The following is a 15,297-nucleotide window of genomic DNA, read 5'->3' as shown; positions in this document are numbered from 1 at the left end:
TTCCCATCTTGCCCTTGGCTTCTGCACCTTTACTGTGGGACAAACACCATTCCTTTACCATTTCCATGAACCCAATCTTCCTTGGGAAGGAAGAAGAGTCACAGATTTTCCTTGAAAAGTCATTTTGTCCCATCCACCCGGGAAGTTATTTTTACCTCTTGAGATATTTTCAGACTCAGGCAGGTGGATGGTTTTTTGTGTTTAAAACCTGAAATGAAGATTTCACACACTCTAACATCTTAAAAGTCTTACCCTAACCATAGATTGTCCTCTTACCCTTGCTTTTATTTATTTATTTTTATTTATTTATTTTTTTGCGGTACGCGGGCCTCTCACTGTTGCGGCCTCTCCCGTTGCGGAGCACAGGCTCCGGACGCGCAGGCTCAGCGGCCATGGCTCACGGGCCCAGCCGTTCTGCGGCATGTGGGATCTTCCCGGACAGGGGCACGAACCCGTGTCCCCTGCATGGGCAGGCGGACTCTCAACCACTGCGCCACCAGGGAAGCCCCTGCCCTTGCTTTTAAAGCTGCAAATTGTGAACAGTGCCATCTTCTTCACTCACGTCTACACTGGATCAGTTATTACCCTCCTAGTGAGAGGCCCCTGGGCTTTGGCGGATACCTCTGCATCGTTTGCTGCCAAAAGTGACTTTTGTTTGAATAATGTATTTTACCCGCTCTGAATCAAGTGATATTCATTACAGTTATTAGGGGTTCTCGAAAAGTGTTTTTAAAACGTCTCACGGCTTTGAAAAAAGGATATCACTAAGAAAGTTGTGATTAATATGGAGAAGAGAAAGGTCAGGACTGGAGGGGCAGGATAGAGGAAGTAGGGAGAAGAGAAGATGCTGACCAGTGATTTAAAGTATTGAAAACTCAAGAAAAAGAGAATACCAGCCTTTCCGGAGGCCAGAGCAGAAACAACTGGGACTTTCAACATGAAAGATTAGGATTAGATTAAAGAAAGCACTACCGAACTGGGAAATTGAATACTTCTGAGAAGGACTGTGGAACCAACCTACTGTTCTTAGAAATCCCAAGCAAAGAAACGTCGGAAGTGGGAGGGGGGAGCTAGTGCAGAAAGAGAGAATGACTGAAAGAATCCCTTGCCACCCCTCCTGAGCTGTCTTCTGCCCTCCCTTATCCGTCAGGACTGTCCAATCTCGCTGTCTGAAACAGATTTGATGACTCAACAATGGCCAATTAGGCGTTAACACATCTATCTCTGGGGCTATCTAGCCATCTTTATGGAGAACAGGCTCTTAAATCTCTGCTCATCGGGACAGCCAGAGGCTTTGCCTAAATGGTGGAAAGAGCAGTAGACATTTCTCATAATTATAATGACTTTTTACAGGGAGAGCCATAACTCCCACTCCATAAGTCCAGTATGAGGGAAGAGCCCATCACAGACTCCGTGATGCAGGGAATGGAGCCATCTGATGGCTGTCTTCCTTGGGTGGTCTGTGCTTTCTTACCATGAACAACTTTGGGGAGCAAAATTCACAAAGGAGGATAAGATGCTTTCTATTCTTGGCACCCCTCTAAAGAGATGAGACAGACTGCAATCTCCAGAGGTAGACAGTGAGTGACAAAATGTTAGGAAATGAATGAGTAGTACGTAGCCCGGCCAAGCTCCAAATAGCTGTGTGCGGAGAAGGGCATTTTGGGGGTTATTAACTATGGAAGGCTTCCTGGAGGAGGCAAACATGGAGCTGAAAAGGAGGAGATCGTTCTTCGAACAAATGGCCCCTGTGTAGAGGTGGGTAAGTAGGAGATGTCGAACAACTTCGGAGCATAGATTCCATTATGCATCCTCAAGAGCCTGGACATCTCAGTTTTCCAGTTGATTAATTAGCTCATATCCCCATCAATCTCTCTTAGAGCTCCCCTACAGCTTTTTTTTTTTAACATCTTTATTGGAGTATAATTGCTTTACAATGGTGTGTTAGTTTATGCTGTATAACAAAGTGAATCAGCTATACATATACATATATCCCCATATCTCCTTCCTCTTGCATCTCCCTCCCACCCTCCCTATCCCACCCCTCTAGGTGGTCACAAAGCACCGAGCTAATCTCCCTGTGCTTTGCGGCTGCTTCCCACTAGCTTTTATAAGAATTCATGACACCCTTCGAAACAGGCCTATTTTTCTATTTCACCACCACTCTCCTTGGCCTGCCTTGTTTATGATTTTTGGGTCTATTTCCTCTTCCTCTGTAAGGTATAGGTAAGAATACTGAGCATTCATATTTTACTTCTGACCTTGATTTCCCTCAAACTATTAGATAGTCCTTTTCTCAACCTTCCAGCACTCTGTGCTTTCCTCACTACACCTAAGAAGCTCTCCTGGGCCAATAAGAGGACAGCTTGTCAAAATGCGAATTAGCCATCTCTGCCCATTTCCCAAGCCAAGTACCCCCAGAACCTTACTCTGATGTCTTTCTTTGGCTAATTGTATAACACTGATGGTCTTCAGCTTTCTCATATTCATCCTCATTAATGTGTCTTAGTCTGTGCATCCCTGACAACAGAGCCTGTGTTTGCATGGTTTGCTCCATTCCACACCCCTCATAGTGCAATTTAGAGACTGAATTAATAATACTCCAAGGTACTAGAGGTGAACAGTTACCGAGATAATTTGAACTGTATAGACATCTTTTGTTTTTATGAAGCATGTTTAGATAATTAAAATATCCATGTGATTGCCTCTACAAGCCTCGCCTTCGGTCAAGTAAACACAATGAGATGGGTGTATCTTTTATCATAGAGATCGATCTATAATATACTCCTAAAGGATTCTTTCTTTGGTCATAACACGGAAAAGATAAACTACTGTGTTTCTTTGATTCATCAACAAATTGCCTTACTTGTGATAGCTGATACTCTGGACAAGGGTACAAAATGAATAAGACAAGGTGTCTACCTTTTAGGTGCTTTCATGTTGGTGGGAAGATAGACAAGTAAACCAGCATTTACAATAAAGTGTGATCAGAGCTGCGATGGAGTTGTGCACAGGATACCACGTGAGGGCTAGACATCTAACTCAGAGGCAAGGAGGTGTCATTTACTGGCCCCATTGGCAGAAGCAGGTGAGTGGTTGTGGTGGCAGAAGACTAAGCCTAGACATTGGACAGTCTCTCTCAATTAGATAATGATTTTGTCATCTATGCACTCATGCTTGAACAAGGACCAATTATGTGCTAGTCACTATGCTAGGTCTTATTTAAAGATGAATAAGATTGGGGCTTCCCTGGTGGTGAAGTGGTTAAGAATCCACCTGCCAATGCAGGGGACACGGATTCGAGCCCTGGTCCCGGAAGATCTCACATGTTGCGGAGCAACTAAGCCCGTGCGCCACAACTACTGAGCCTGCGCTCTAGAGCCCGCGAGCCACAGCTACTGAAGCCTGCGTGCCACAGCTACTGAAGCCCGCGTGCCACAGCTACTGAAGCCTGCGCGCCTAGAGCCCGTGCTCCGCAACAAGAGAAGCCATGGCGATGAGAAGCCCGCGCACCACAACGAAGAGTAGCCCCCGCTCGCTGCAACTAGAGAAAGCCCGCGCGCAGCAACAAAGACCCAACGCAGACAAAAATAAATAAATAAATTTATTTAAAAAAAAATAAAGATGAATAAGGTTAAATTCCTGGCATCAGAAATTGTAGTTTAGAGTGGTGGATAGAAAAAGAAACATTTAAAATACAATGTGGGCTTCCCTGGTGGCGCAGTGGTTGATAGTCCGTCTGCTGTTGCAGGGGACACGGGTTCGTGCCCCGGTCCGGGAATATCCCACATGCCGCGGAGCGGCTGGGCCCGTGAGCCATGGCCGCTGAGCCTGCGCGTCCGGAGCCTGTGCTCCACAACGGGAGAGGCCACAATAGTGAGAGGCCCGCGTACCGCAAAAATAAAATAAATAAATAAAATACAATGTGTTAAGGCCTGAGGTAGAAGCATGGGAAAGTTGACAATTCCTCAGTGAAAACCAGTGGAAATGTTATGCTGTTTAGAATGCTTAGAAGGGAAAAAACGGAGGGCAATTTCAATGACTTACCCTCTTACTCCTTTGAAGTCTGTGAATAGGTTGATTCAAATTCCACTGTGCAGTTTATTTATCATCTGGAATCCCAGCAGTTGAAGAATCCGGAATATATCAAACTTCCCAGGTCTCTGTCTGGGCACCCTTTTTAGTTCAGGAAGCAATTAGTCTGAGAGAGACAGAGAGAGAGTGTAGCAGCAGAATATATATCCTTTTAAAATAATTTAGTAACAACCCTAGGTAAGTGACCAATAATTTATAGAGTCTATTCTTTTTATAGAGATATTTCCTTGCTGCTCAACCAGCAAGCTTGCCGGGTTTAGAGGATTAATCTTTGACATAGTAAATATGCTCAAGTTGTAATTCAGTAGCAGGGATAAGGGGAACTTAGACTTGTATTGTATAAGGGAAAAATACTAGACGGATTTGTCCAGGAGCTGCCATGGTAGTCGTCATTGTCTCTTGTACCTTAGCATCCCAAGTTTCAGAACTGCAAGGGACCCTTTTATCCAGTGTCTTTATTTTACAGATGAGAAGACTAAGACTTATGGTACGTGAGATGGTAACAGATCCAGGACTGGAACTCATGTCTCTTGAGTCACACTTCAAGACATTTAATACTACACTTTGCTACTTCGTGTCACATTCAAACTCTAGCTTTACTAGAAAGACTCACCTATCAACGTCCTTCCACTCGGTTCTTTTCTGTCCCTCCCTATTGTCAACTTTAGCCAAACCCAACTACTTCCTGGCCTCGTATCCATACTACATGTTTTCTGGCTTCTGAAACATCCCTTAAGCACTTCGATCCCCAGACTGGGATACCTTCACTTTTCTCTCCCCTCTGTTCCCTTCTTCTTCTCCAACCAAGCTTCACACTTCCTCTTCCAGGAAGCCTTCCCGAAGTCACCTCTTCTGTCTTTTTAAAAATTTTTATTTTATTTTTTGGCCACACCGTGCGGCATGTGGGATCTTAGTTCCCTGACCAGGGATTGAACCCACGCCCCCTGCATTGGAAGCATGGAGTCTTAACCACTGGACTGCCAGGGAAGTCCACCTCTTCTGTCTTTGAATGCTTCTTGGCTCGCCATCTTTTTAGCCCAGCTGTTTGTTTTGCACTTGCTGCTTTGTTGCTTAATAAACATTCTGAAGTCAGCTTCTAGATATTTAGGTTCTGTCAATTTACTTAGATTAGGAGCTTCCTAATAGCAAGGCCTGGAACATATAGGGGGAATTTTATATTGTTGCCTTACTACCTGGGTTTGGATAGGCTAAGAAAGTTAAAGTCACTTCTGTAATTGGGGAAAGGAAAGAAGAAAAGAAGACTGACTTAGAGATAGGTGGGTATGGTTATCCTGCTTTGAGCCTGGGGCACATTTGAAATGAATTCTTAAGGTTATTTCCAGTCCTGGGATTCTGTAACCGCGTGAACCAACTTGGATGTGCTATAGCCTTAACCTGATGCTGTCACCAATTTGTAGCCTGTGTTAAATGAGACAGCACCCTGCAAGTAGTAGGTGGAAGATTGGCATATCCACTGCATGCTATGAAAAAAAATAGCTGGCGAAAGGACTTTCCTCTGCGGAATATATTGTTAGGCGGAGCACCTGGCTGCCCAGCGGATGACCTTGGTTGCTGCCTGGAGGTCTCTACCCCAGGGAAGGGAGGCCCTGAGAGCCATTTTGACCCAAGTTCAAATTCCCTAGAACACACAAGCTGACCTCTTGCTCCAAGGCCCAGTCAAAGAGGCTCCAGTGTGTTTATTGCCTCTTGCATGTCCCTGTCCTGGAGAACAAACAGCTCAACCTGACTCATTCCCTCAGTTCCTTGCTGGGTTTGCCAGGAAAAATCCCTCAGACCCTATGGAAATAAGGGAGCCAATGGTTATGGGTGTCTGGTTATAGATTCCTACTCCCCTTTTCCATAGAACACTAATCTTCCCTGGAGGTGCGGAAGACAAGTGGTAACTTCAGAGAATTCGCTTGGCTTGGGCTCTCTCCATTGCTTGAGGCAAAGCAGCTTGCCTCACTGATTTACCCGCTCAGCAGATGTTTACTGAATGCCTGCTGTCTGTGTGGCTCTTGCTTCTCGGGATGGGGGCTTGCTGACTTTAGCTCTGGAAGATGTTGATACTTCCGTCTTCTAACTAAATGATTTGAAATCCCCCTTTTATAGCATCTAATAATAATAATAATAACGCATTTGTTTCTCCTCTTCCACCATTGGAAGAACTTTGTTTCTGAACCCTAACTAGCTCCTTTCAGTAAGTCTTTGATGGTTATTCCTGTCTCTTGGAACATCCTTCCACTGATGCTGAAAACTCGGCCTCTGTGCACCGGTGCCAAATTGAATCTCGGAGACAGAGTTTTGGGTGAAGTAGAAAAGAATAGCTTTCCTGCTTGGTCAGGTGCAGGGGGACACAGCCGGTTCCTGCCCTCAAAAGCTGTATGTCCCACCAGGAGGATTTGGTAAGGAGTTTTATAGCAATGGTTCAAGGGCAGGGTTGCTCATAAGGTTAGGGTGTGTGCAGGGCCTGCTCTCCTTTCATCTGGTCTCAGGTAACCTCTTGATGAGCTTCTCTGGTTCCTTTAATCTGGTCTCAGATGGTCTTCTCTGGAATTGAAGAATGCTGATGTCTTCCATTCGTTGAGGGTTTTAGTCCTACAAAAAACTTAAAAATACTGTTATGTGTATCTCCTGAGGCAGAACCAGGACCCTGCCCCAAGGCTGCACTATTGTTTCTTAGCTGCTCCTCCCTTGTCTCTGCATCCCCTCCCTTCCCTGATGAGCAGTTTTTAAAATCTGCCCTTTGGGACTCAGGGAAGCTCATGGAGGCTGGAGTCTGTTCCTTACAAACAAGGAATGGGAGACACGGAAAGGCTTCTGTGCCCAGGAGCTGCACAGGGTCCTGCTTGGTTTTACCACCGTGCTTTTCATTGAACCCTGCTTCACATTTTCCTCCATAGAGGAGGAGGCAGTCTCAAGCTCATATTTGTGCTCAATTCTCTCTTTTTTAGAAGGAACTCAACTCAGGCCCTCCCCATTGCTGTGTTTAGAGGAGTGCTGTGTTTCCTAAACTGTGTAATCATCAAAAGAGTCCCACGTGGTGTTAATAGGAATTTATTTTAAAAGTATTCCATGAAAAAAAAAAAAAGTATTCCATGATCAGGTCAGTTTACGAAACACTGGGCAAAATTCTTAAACTGCGGGACTTCTCAGAACCTTCAACGTATTGATATTCATTTTGAATGTTTAAGAGGGGACATGATATGCGATATTACTAGACCACAGAAACCTTTTTTTTTTTTTTTGCGTTATGTGGGCCTCTCACTGTCGTGGCCTCTCTCGTTGCGGAGCACAGGCTCCAGACGTGCTGGCTCAGCGGCCATGGCTTATGGGCCTAGCCGCTCCGTGGCATGTGGGATCTTCCCGGACCGGGGCACGAACCCGTGTCCCCTGCATCGGCAGGTGGACTCTCAACCACTGCGCCACCAGGGAAGCCCCACAGAACCCTTTTTAAAGAACAATGTTTTGTCAGTTTGGGGGATGTTAATGTTTCATGAGCTTCAGTTTGGGAAATGCTGATGTAGTGGAAGGAATATTGGACTAAGTGACAGGAACCTGGCATTGCACCTCTTTCTAGGTGACTCTGGGTAAGTCACTTCCCCTCTCCTTTACTGGGAAAATGAGGAATCTGAATTAAATGATCCCTCAATCCTCTCCTGGCTCTGACATTATATAATTTCTCCCTTATTATTCTGTTTCTTTCTTAATGTTTGTTTCTACCATTAGTCTGTGAATGCCTAAGATCAGTGTTACATCTCTTATTCTGTGTGTCTTCCTGAAACATCTAAGACAGGGTCCATCCCAAGATAAAGGGGGGATAGAATGAAAATACCCTACAAGTGCTGGCCACTGTACAAAGACATCCATAGGTAGGCCCAATCTCCCAAGAATCAAAAACTCAGGATCTAAGATAGATTTCCTGACATACCCATAAAGGACACACAAATAATGGAATAAGACATTAAACCAATAGGCGACTAAAGAGAGCTGGAATAAATGCATTTTAGACATTAGAGGAAAGGAAAGCTATTCATGGAAAGAAAACATGGTTGTTCCATAAGCAGCTGTATGTCTTAAGGGAAAGCTCTGAGAAGGCTCCTTGGAAGAGAGGAGCACTGATATCAAGCGAGGAAAGAGGATATTCTCTGCTGATGGGGTGGTTGCAGAGAGCAGATATCCCTGGTTTATGGGGCAACCTACTTGGCTGAAAATTCAAGAACAGAAGAACGCTGATCTGGGAAATGTGATGGGATGGACCTCGTGCTGAAAGTCAATGAGGGAGAAGAAGGACTTTATCTGGAGCATCTGGAAAAGTAGGTCAACACACATTTCACTGGGGAGGTTGAAATCCCAGGGTGCTTGGACAAGACACGCACATATGTGGATGGCCTTGGAGACAGACAGATTCCCCAGTGGGTGGCCCAAACCTCTTGCTTTCTCTTGCATTGGGTGTGATGAGCTTGAGCCCTAGCTTAAGTGTGTTCCTCTGGGCACTCTCACTCAAGAGAACAGAAGAGTGATGAGGGAGATGCTTATCTTTATAGCTTTTCTTATTTGACTTATATTCTGTTTGTGTGTGTGTGTAGTCTGTATGCACCTACGTGTGTGAATGTGTGTTTATATGAGTAAGTGTGCACTTGCCCATATTTGTGGAAACATGGCCATGTTTTATGTGTATATATCAGTTTGCAAAGTGTTTATATGCCTATCTATGGCTGTGTCTGTTGTAAAAGGATTTTACAATACAATTTTATAAGTGTGTAAAATGGTGTATACACTACATGTGTATTTGGAGAGTGGTCTGTTTTATATATATGAGGCATATATTCACATATATATTTTATATATGAACATTTATATGTATTTATATGTCTGCATCTTAGGCTGTATCTATATGAGTTACTTATTTTTACATTTCTTTGTCTTTGGGGGTGGGTTTGTTTTAGTAATTCACTAAGTGTTTATTGAGAGCCTGCTATGTACAAGGTACATGTCTATGTATACATATGGGGTGTGTGTCTCCTTTTGTAGGTATGTATGGAAAGTGCACATACACTTAGGTATATGTCACGAGTTTGAAATGTCTATGTGTATCCTAATTTTCTCATCTATCTGATTTTTAAATCTTGCATTGCAGATTCTTGTAAGCTCCCCCAAATCTTTTTGGAAAAAGCAGGAGATAACTAACTCGATGTAGCATAAGCATTTCACATGGGTATGTCCACATGGAGTGACATTATGCCTTGTTCATCATCCATCTGAGATCTCCTCCTGGGCCTTCGTGCCTTCTCACACTAGGCACTTCTTTCTCCTACAAAGCTTGGGAAACTACCTAAAACACTCATTCACCACTATGAGTAATTAGGCTGTCTTCCCTTCCTGGTCTGTCGAACCAGGAAGAAAAGATAGCAGATAGTCAACAACAGGTATTAAGCTCTAGCTATTTGAGAAGATTTTTTTCTTTTCTTTGTCCTTCTGCCTGGCTTCATTTTTTCTATCGTTCAACCAGTTCTCCTAATCCCTTGAAAGAGAGGCACAAGATTTTCTTTTCCTCCCAAGAAACCAGAGCAAAAGAGATTTTGCTCCAAGGGAATCTGCTCCTGTATAATGGGGTTTGCAATAATGTTCCTTCATTAAGATAGAATCTCCGTAGAATGAAAGAGGCCTCTGCTCTTCGTGAAAAGAGTTGTTTTCTGTTGGGGGTGGGTGGGTAGGTGGGGGTATTAAATAAACCTGTTTTTTAAAGAAGTACCTCTGCAGCAAGGAAATATGTTATTATTGTAATTGATGCTAATTATACTTATTACTATAATAACCATTTCGTTGTAACAAATGATGTAATCCTCTTTATTTCTGTTGCTGCCAGAGGTGAGTGGTGTGTCTACAGCAAGAGGGGATTGGTGAGGAGGTGCAAGCAACCCAGTGACAGCGAAGCAGCTTGGGCTGGTGAATGGCTTTGCTGCTCAGGGGCTGGGGGATGCAGGCAGATAGCTAGGTTGTTTTACTACCCAACTTCTCTTTGGAACTTCCCATTTTAGGCCCTTTCTTATAAGTATTTAATTATTCAGTCAGACTTTCATTTATTCACTCAACAAACATTCATGTAGTACCTGCTATGTTTCTTACGTTAGAGTCAAACCTAGTGATATAAAGTAAATAAGACAGGATCTTTACTGCTGAGAAGCTCAGAGTCCAGTGGTGCAGACTGGCAGGCAAAGACTGTTCTCAATGCACTAGGATAAGTGAGCTATAGGGAAGCGTATTTAAAATGCTATGTGTATGGAAGCTCAAAAAGCTGAGGTTTCTGGAGGAATGCTAGGAGTCTGCAGCACTGAGAAGGGGAGTTGGTCATGCCAGGGACAGGGAACTATTAAAAGTATAAACGCATGATGAAACCTGTTTGTTTTGTAGTATTAATATCAATAATAATAGTGGTTAATATTACTTCATATCAGGCACACGCATTTGCATGTTTTGATTCATTTAATCTTTACAACAAGGCTATGAGGTAGGACTGTTGTGAAGATGAAGTGAACCAAAAGGTGACAAGTGCTTAGAATAGTACTTAATATGGAGTCATATTAGCTATTTTTATTCTTGTCTCATTATTGCTATTCCTATTTAACAGATGCAAAAACTGAGGCTTGCGTAGAGTAACTTGCCCAATTTCACATGTATAGTGAGCAATAAAGCATGGGTTTGAAACCCAGTTCTGAATAGAGTGCCAGTCTTTAACCACTCTTGTAATTAAGGTGTAGGGTGCACACTAGAGAGAGGTGATAATTTGTAATGGAACTGCCGAATAGCTTGGGGCTAAGGTGTGAATAGTCTTATGTGCCATTAGGAGTTTCCAAACAGAGGAGTAACAAGATCAGATCTGTGTTTTATTTATTTATTTATTTATTTAATTTATTTATTTTTGGCTGCGTTGGGTCTTCGTTGCTGTGCACGGGCTTTCTCTAGTTGCGGCGAGCGAGAGCTACTCTTCGTTGCGGTGCGCGGGTTTCTCATTGCGGTGGCTTCTCTTGTTGCAGAGCATGGGCTTTAGGTGCGCGGGCTTCAGTAGTTGTGGCTCACGGGCTCTAGAGCGCAGGCTCAGTAGCTGTTGTGCACGGGCTTAGTTGCTCCACGGCATGTGGGATCTTCCCAGACCAGGGCTCGAACCCGTGTCCCCTGCATTGGCAGGCGGATTCTTAACCACTGGGCCACCAGGGAAGTCCCCAGATCTGTGTTTTAGAAAGACAATTCCAGAACAATTTTTGAGAGCAATCCTAGCTGCTGGTCCCTACCAAGAGGCCCAGTTTCTCCAAACAAAACCAAGAAACACAACCAAGGCTCCAAAGATCTCTTTAAGAACATCCCGACTCCTGCTACCACACCTATGAAACTCGCCTTTGCTCCTGCCTGGCAAATATCTGCTTCTGGGGGCACTTACTCTAAGGAGGAAGTCCTTAAGAGTGTTGATCAAGGGCTTCCCTCATGGCGCAGTGGTTAAGAATCCGCCTGCCAATGCAGGGAACATGGGTTAGAGCCCTGCTCCGGGAAGATCTCACATGCCGCGGAGCAACTAAGTCAGTGCGCCACAACTACTGAGCCTGCACTCTAGAGCCCGCAAGCCACAACTACTGAGCCCACATGCCACAACTACTGAAGCCCGCGCATCACCCCTGCTCACTGCAACTAGAGAAAGCCAGCAGGCAGCAACAAAGACCCAACACAGCCAAAAATAAATAAGTAAATAAAATAAATTTTTTAAAGAGTGTTGATCAAAATCATAGCAATTATAATAACCTAGATGGGAAAAGAACTTGAAAAAGAATAGATACATGTATATGTATAACTGAATCACTTTGCTGTACACCTGAAACTAACACAACATTGTTTTTAAAAAAATATTTATTTATTATTCATTTACTATTATTATTATTTTTAATTTAGGCTGTGCCGGTCTTAATTGCGGCACGAGGGATCTTCATTGCAGCATGTGGACCCTTGGCTGTGGCGTGCAGGCTTCTTAGCTGCGGCATGCAGACTTCTTAGTTGTGGCATGCATGTGGGATCCAGTTCCTGACCAGGGATCGAACCCAGGCCCCCTGCATTGGGAGCTCGGAGTCTTACCCACTGAACAATCAGGGAAGTCCCTAACACAACATTGTTAATCAACTATACTCCGATATAAAATAAAAATTAAGAAAAAAAACAGTCTTTAAAAGAAAAAAGAAAGAAAGACAATTCCAGAAAACTGGGACAACGTGGACAACTGGCCTCTGAGAAGGCTAGTCTTACTCTCAGTGTGTTCTGCTCAGCAGATGATACAGCCAACGAGAGCTGCACTACTGCTTTAGTTGACTGCGGGACGTGGAAGAAAAAAGAGTGGGGGAAACTCTCAGGTTAATAAGATCTGGGGGGAGAGCCAAACCAAATTTCCAAGCCCTCATAATTGGGTTGTCTAAATGGGCCGCAGTATATAATATCTATAGGCCTTCACTTCCATCAGTGTTAGTAGAAATTTCGAATTTCCCTAATTTGGGGGCTGGGGCCTTGTCTGTCTTGTTCACCACTATCTCTAGTACCCAGCAGAGGGCCTGCCAATAGTATATATTGATAAATCCATCATGTGGATGATTTTTCACTCTTCTGGGGCTCTGGGTACCTCAAGCTTGGCCTAGCCCTCCCACAATTGAATTTTTTTATTATTAATCAAAAAAGTTATTCCTCCTATAATCAGTGCCCTCTCTTCAGCCCATCACACACACAGACATGTATTCCTCCACCTTCTCCTAACCTGTCCCCATAAGTTCAGCCAGTTCCCCTTAGTGGAGTTTGAGGAGTACATCAAAGAGGATAATAATGATGGCTAACGTTGATTGCGTGCTTACCAAGTGCGAGGCAGAACCCTAAGCACTTTCCATGTGTTGACTAAGGTCTCACAACAGCTATGAGGAGATACTGTTATTATCCCAACTTTATAGGTGAGGAAACTGAGCTATGAAGAAGTCAAATAACTTGCCCAAGGTCGCACAGCTGTTAAGTAGCGTAACCTCATCCAATACACCAGTGCCTCGCAAACCTTAATAAGCATACAGACCACCTGGGGCCTTAATAAAATGCTCATTCTGATTCCGTGAATCTAATGATGGGGTCCAACATTCTGCAACATTCTTTTTTTTTTAATTTATTTATTTTATTTATTTAATTTTGGCTGCGATGGGTTTTCGTTGCTGTGCGCATGCTTTCTCTGGTTGCAGTGAGCGGTGGCTACTCTTTGTTGTGGTGCGCAGGCTTCTCATTGTGGTGGTTTCTCTTGTTGCGGAGCACGGACTCTAGGCATGCGGGCTTCAGTAGTTGTGCCTCACAGGCTCTAGAGCGCAGGCTCAGTAGTTGTGGCGCATGGGCTTAGTTGCTCCGCGGCATGTGGGATCTTCCTGGACCAGGGCTTGAACCCATGTCCCCTGCATTGGCAGGCAGATTCTTAACCACTGCGCCACCAGGGAAGCTCCTGCAACATTCTTTAATAAGCTCCCATGTGATGCTGATGCTGTTGGTTCATGGACCACAGGGCGAGGAGTAAGGCTCTACACTTTGTTCACTGCGTCTCCATGTCAACCATTTTCAGACTCACATTGTCACGAGCTGTCAGAGTTGTTTCCTGAACAGACAGGACATTTGTTTAAAACAGTTCTGGGAACCATACGAGTCAGCTTCATCCTGGAAGGAAAAGGAGAGTTGGCACTTGGCTGATTGGGTTGACACGTCTTGGTGATTGATGCTTCTGCCAAGAACTGAGCCTAAGTGACGAGAGGGTGGCTTTAGACTTCCTGGGTGCAGGCCCTGCTTACTGGAGGCTCTGGGCATGTCTACTGACTGATGGCCACTGGTGGAGTCATCTCCATCCCTATTCCATTGCGGCCACTAGTTGAATTAGACCGAGGGTTTATGGTGAACGTGACCTAGCCTCAAGGCTTCTGCTGTAGTCTGTTGACTAGCTGTGTCTCTAGAAGTGCCCAAGCCCAGATGTCTGGTAATTCTTCCTTGTTAGCCCCTTCCAAATGCAGAATTTAATAAGAGAAGGCTGGAAGGTATGGGAGAAAAGAGTAGATCAATAAATTTATTAACAAGTATTTATTGAGGCCCTGATATTAAAAAGCGGGGATTTTGCCCCAACCCCCCAGCCCTCAGATTAGCTGCAGGAGTGGTGTTGTCAACTCTCATTCAATATCTTTTCCTAATCAAGGCCACCTTCTCCTTTATTTCCCAGCGAGGTGTGCTTATGAGACACACTTCCTAAGACAATTCTGAAGGCAGAGACACATTTTTGGAAGATTAAAAAAAATGCTGCATTAAGAAGTCCAAAAGACATTATTTAATTTTTCTGTTGACTTGGTGAGAGCCATGTTACAGCTCTCCTGCCTTAGCCCGGATAACTGGGAGTTGACTATAGCCATTTAGGTGGGAAACTGGACCTCTAAGTTCTCCTATAACTTTAAGATTCTCTGATTTCATTCCAATCAGCCTTGGGGGCCTCCGATGCTCCAGTGAAGCAGTTAAGACCCCCACAGGCAATATTAACTCCAGGTAGGTTTTCTCTTGGAAAAACCTTAGGCCATTCAGCTCTTGGAGAGTTGGAACTCCCAGAGGGGGAAGCAGAGATTGTAGTGTTGAGGGATTTCTCCCATTCTTTCCATTCCTTCCTGTCCCCAGGGCTCTCCTTACAGTCCAGAAGAGCACCAGGCATCTGACTGATTGTTCAGCTTTCAGACCCTTCTTCAACTTTTCCTATTTAAATAAAAATTTAAAACTAGGTTACTAGTTCTTTAAACAAACATTTTAAAGTGCCTATTATCAATAACACATAGGGCTGGTTGCTATGGACTATAAAAAATGAATGAGAGGGGCTTCCCTGGTGGCACAGTGGTTAAGAATCCACCTGCCAATGCAGGGGACACGGGTTCAAGCCCTGGTCTGGGAAGATTCCACATGCCGCGGAGCAAACAAGCCCGTGCGCCACAGCTACTGAGCCTGCGCTCTAGAGCCCGCGTGCCACAACTACTGAAGCCCACGCGCCTAGAGCCTGTGCTCCGCAACAAGAGAAGCCACCACAATGAGAAGCCCGTGCACCGCAACAAAGAGCGGCCCCCGCTCGCGGCAGCTAGAGAAAGCATGGGTGCAGCAACGAAGACCCAACGCAGCCAAAAATAA

General features: G+C 44.4%; 1 long non-coding RNA gene across 1 annotated transcript in view; it reads left to right on the top strand.

The window, feature by feature from the left end:
• Positions 1–15,297, top strand: part of LOC117314238 (uncharacterized) — a 160,098-nt gene that overhangs the window by 88,417 nt on the left and 56,384 nt on the right. The window lies entirely within an intron of this gene.

Source organism: Tursiops truncatus, chromosome 11, assembly GCF_011762595.2.
Source record: "Tursiops truncatus isolate mTurTru1 chromosome 11, mTurTru1.mat.Y, whole genome shotgun sequence".
In the NCBI taxonomy this organism is placed as follows: domain Eukaryota; kingdom Metazoa; phylum Chordata; class Mammalia; order Artiodactyla; family Delphinidae; genus Tursiops; species Tursiops truncatus.
The sequence above is the reverse complement of the archived record's forward strand: the minus strand, read 5'-3'. Positions and strand labels throughout refer to the sequence as shown.